Raw genomic sequence first — 4,994 nt, forward strand, 5'->3', positions numbered from 1 at the left:
GGGTGTATTGTCAGCATTGAATCCATCCTCCAGCATGTCGCCAACAATACCTGGGTCTGCAATGTTCCTGAGTGACTGTTGTATGTGACAGCAGATGTGGGTCTTGCCATTGAATACTGACATACCACCATAATGCCTGGTGGTACACCCCGGAATGTGTGGCAGTCATGTTTACGTAACTAGTCTTGGAGTATGTGATGAGGGACCCTGTGGCCCCACCACGGCTGACCAGTGAGCCACCCCACACATGGGAATGTACACCACTGTGCAACAGCCTACACCTGTTGTTGTACATCATATGTCCATGGAACATGACCACCAGAGTGGCGTCTGTTATCTGGTGTGTACCATCATGGCTCTGTGTGGAATAGCATGATCCATGCAGTTGTGTACATGTTAATTAAGTGCACTGGGGTATGTGTCAGCATTTGTATGTGCATTGTCCATCTGCGCGGGTGTCATGATGTTAACAACTGCTGTCAGCAGACGTCTGTAGTAGGTGTTGTAGTGCACATGTACTGTGTATGCTGTGATGGGTGTGTTGCCGCGATGTGGCTAACAAGGTCAATTAGCATATGTTCAGAATCCACCAATGAGGGGATAACCCCAGGTGTGTAACACCAGTCAAATGGTGGTAGTGTTCATGCCAAGGGTAATGTAGGTCTTGGAGGTGGTGTGTATGGGTTGATCCAGCAGAGCGGAGGGTATGACTCATGGATGTGTCGGTACATGAGTGGCTATCCCAGTGAAGTGTGGGGTAGTGTCAGTCACACATCAGTAGTAGCTGAGGCCCACTGTCCACTATACCAACATAGAAGGTATGTTACCCGTGGGGTATGATGTTGACTCTGTCACTTGTTACAATGTGTATAGCGGTCCCGGACACAGTTAGTTGCACGTGGAGCACCTCTGATGCATTGTGCTAAGCAACTTGCCAGGATGTGTGCAAAACATAGTGGGATATGGGAACCCTTCAGCTGTGGGTGTGCCGGTCCACGTATGTGCCCGAAAGGTTTGGTCTGGCTATAACCTGTCATTGCAGGTGTGCTCTGCAGAGCCTAGAGGCAGGTCCCAGTCACTGCAGAGATGTTTGAGTGGTGCATTATAAGGTGTGCCTTGCCTGCGTGCGTCACAGAGGAAGATGCAAGCAATGTGTCACATGACCCCATGTCGCACCTGCCAGTTACTGCCCTGCCGGTGACAGTTATTGGAAACTCTGCAAGACAGGCAGTATAGAAGCAGCAAGAGCCTTACATGTGAGCTGTACTCCCAGGGCTGACAGGTGCAAGTCATCTGTGCCACAGCATTGTGTTTGACCAGGACAGTCATAGCGGACAGATACCACATGCCTGTGGAATGACAATAGGAGCATAGGCAACTGTTGAAGTGACACAGTCGGTCATTGTACAGTGGTATCGTGTCCGGACGAATGCAAAATGCTCCCCAGGGCTAGGCCCACACCCTCAGGGCTATAAGACTGGTGAGCTATTGCATGTCCCTGCACACGTAGTCTGTGAAGTGGCATCACAGGGCAGTCACACTAACATGGCGAATGACAGACATATCGTACCTGGTGAGGTGTGGCATGGGTGCATAGGTTATGTTGCAGAAGCAGTTACCCTACAGAAAGATGTAAGGGACTAACGCCTTGTGTAGCCTGCTGTGTGGAACTGCAGTGTGACACCCTACAGAGTCAGCTATGACTGGTGTGTTCCGAATGTTATAACTCACTATTGGCTGTATGTGGTGGACACACATTAGTCTGTGGGCTATAAGCTGGTGATGTTGTCTGCCATGATGGGGGCTACCTCTGGTGCCTACAGTGAGTATGGAGACGTACTGCACAGGTTGTCCTCGTAGGTGTGGCCAGTGGTGTAGATCATGTGGACTATGTGATGGGTGGGGTGTGTTGCGAATGTTACACATCCCCAAATGACTGTCAGGTGCAGTCAGGGTTGGCTACAGCATTACCCCCAGCCATAGCTGTCAGCCTCCTGTCCCCAAACTGAGGAACATTAGCCCTCATACAGTGTGACAAATGGGCGAAATGTGGAACACTTACAACTGGCTTACTAACAGCGTCAACTAGGAAGGGCATATGATGGCTAAAATAGGCTGGTCTTATGTATAAAACAGATATTCCAATGAATTAATATGATTCCCATCTATTTAGCCATGGCTAGCAGGTAAACTATGTACAACAATGAATGTGTGACAGACCCTTCCAATGTGGAACCTTGAGGAACATGCACCTTTTAGAACCCCAAATGAGGTACGTTCCCCGTAATGAGGTACAGCTGAGAGCTATGGGCTCTGCACGGCTGCAGACGTGCATCCCCCACAGGCTGTAGTGCCGTATGTTGGGAGGTGAGCATTGAATGTGTACATGAGACAATTGCTCTATTGCCACATGTATGACATATCCTTCATATAGACAGGCAGTAGCACTGGTACGTGACAGTTGGACATGCCTGTATATACAACCATGTCCCACAGGATATGTGCGTTACGTGTGTACAACAGCTGTCGTACCTTAAGCAAGCTGGGAAGTGTAGGACAGCCAGTGTACTTGTGGGAAATGGAGTGGAATGGGCGCTATAGTAATCAGTAGCTCATGACATGCTCACATGTTCTGAACAAATGCCTAGCATGACCATACAATACAGATAGGGTGTTGGATAATATCAACACACAAGTGGTGATGACAGTCATTTAGGGTGGCACCGCACTATAACCCTGCTGAGTATGGTGTGCATGTCCATGAAAGCACTGTAGATGTTAGCAGTACAGATGTACAAGACAGCACAGATATTTGATTACAAATACCTTTGCATGTCACAGGAGTGTTCCACCAGTGGCCTGTTGACAGACTCAGAACTACATAAGGTGCAAGAGTGACATGTGCACAGCACATCAGTGCCAGATACAGTAGAACAGGGTTAATGTGTTGTACCCCACCCTCATTGTAGACCATACCACACAGACAAATGTTAGGCATCTGTGTATGTAAGGCTGTGAATGGCCATGACCTATCAATATAGCTGTGTCAGTGTTGTGAGCAACATACAGAATGGGCTGTGTGGGTGAGGTGTGTGACATATGTGCACAGTCTGATGGATGATACCAGCAGTGTCACCGCTAGGTGAACATCCCTGTACCCATAAACTACTACCTAGGCTGTGGCAACATTATGGACACTGTGTAAGGGATGGTGCTGTGCAGTGCACCCCCCGACATGGTGACGTCTCCAGGCCCCTTAGGTAGTCATATGAGGTACCCATGTCATGTCAGGGTGCCATCCATGAGCACGGAGATCACTGGACAGGCAAATACAGCACTGTGGTGACCAATATTGGATCACATTCCACCTGTAAGGGGTAATGGCTATGCATGGATGTGCGATACCAGCCTTCACAATCCACACCTCCACTATGCAGCTTGCTGTCTACCTTGCAGAAGGACATTTGCTACGCCATGATGATGGACATGCTACATGTCCATATCCTGATCTATATGACATATGTCATGGACAGCCACCATCCTAATACTAGGATCGCCACAAGCTGGACAGATCCCTGTGTCATATATGTGACATACTCCCGCCATACCATGCAACCCTGTACATCAAAGCTGCACATGTCATCCCAGTCATAAATGGTGTGATGGCCGCATGGTAGATGTACTATCAACTGACTGGATCAGTAATGTGGCACTGATGCACCTTGCAGTGGCACAATGGCTGTCTGGTACAGCGTGGTAACCGTGCCCGTACATGCTATGGTTGATGACCATCCGTGCGAATGTCATCTGACTATCCATTGTCCCATGTCTATCCCATGTGTAATACAGGCGATCCGTGCCAGGATGTTGAACAGTTGTACAGTACTATGTAGATGTATATGGCAAAACACATGCATGTACAGGTGTCCATGCATATGTGTGCATTGTCACTGCTCAAGTCCATTACGGCTGTGTCTGTGTTGACATGTGACATATACACAGCATCCAGGTCAACAGTAGTACCGTGGACACATCAAGACATGTGCAGATAGGTAAGAACACAAGTGCAGGCAAATAGACATGCCCACAGCAAGACAGCATTTACATGGAGTATGAACACTGTAATGAGGTGACACACATATATGGTGATGATATCCAATGCATAATGGGTGTGACATGTGTGACACAAACACGTCAGTCATGTCAGTGTCATGATGCTTTGCAAAGATAACTGTGCAGATGCAGTAGATGTCATAGAAATGTATGTGCAGCAGTATCTCTGTACATCTCTGAAACTGTAACCTGTCACCATCATTATGTTTTACAGATAATGCCCCATACACGCCTCCCAGCATACACCCGCCAGGAGGATGATGTCCTCATCCCACAGCTCCATGACAACTCTGACTTGTTGTTCAGCCATGTGCCGCAGCATGCCCAGCAGAGGGATGACCTGTGGCAGGTTCTACGCAGGAGGGTGAATGATGTGGGTGGCCATAACCGCACCTACCAGCAGGTGCGCAGACACTGCACGGACCTGATACGACATGCAAAACAGCGTGCCACTGCAATCGCCAGGGAACAAGGTGGAACAGGTGGTGGGCCACCAACCCAGCCCCCACTCACACACACCAAGGATCTACTGGCCAGTCTGGGGCCACACAGGGAACAGCATCCAGAAACACTAGCTGCCATTGTGGAGGTGGGTGTCTCCCAACCAATGAGCCTGGACTTGCCTGGTAAGTCAGTACTGCACATATGGCTATTATATCCCATGTAGTTGCATGTGTCACTGTACATTATGTAAAGTAACAACATATGCCAGGTATGTGGACACACATGCTGCATACTACAGTATGCTATGTTGTGTATGCACACATGTGCATACTATATGCTATTACACAGGTGAATGTGTACACATGCACAGTGCAACCTGTGGCTGTCATACATTCATGGATAATGTTCATACTGGTGTGTCACCCCTATACAGGTAA

This window comes from Protopterus annectens, chromosome 10.part0 (assembly GCF_019279795.1).
Source record: "Protopterus annectens isolate FY-2018-M chromosome 10.part0, PAN1.0, whole genome shotgun sequence".
In the NCBI taxonomy this organism is placed as follows: Eukaryota; Metazoa; Chordata; order Ceratodontiformes; family Protopteridae; genus Protopterus; species Protopterus annectens.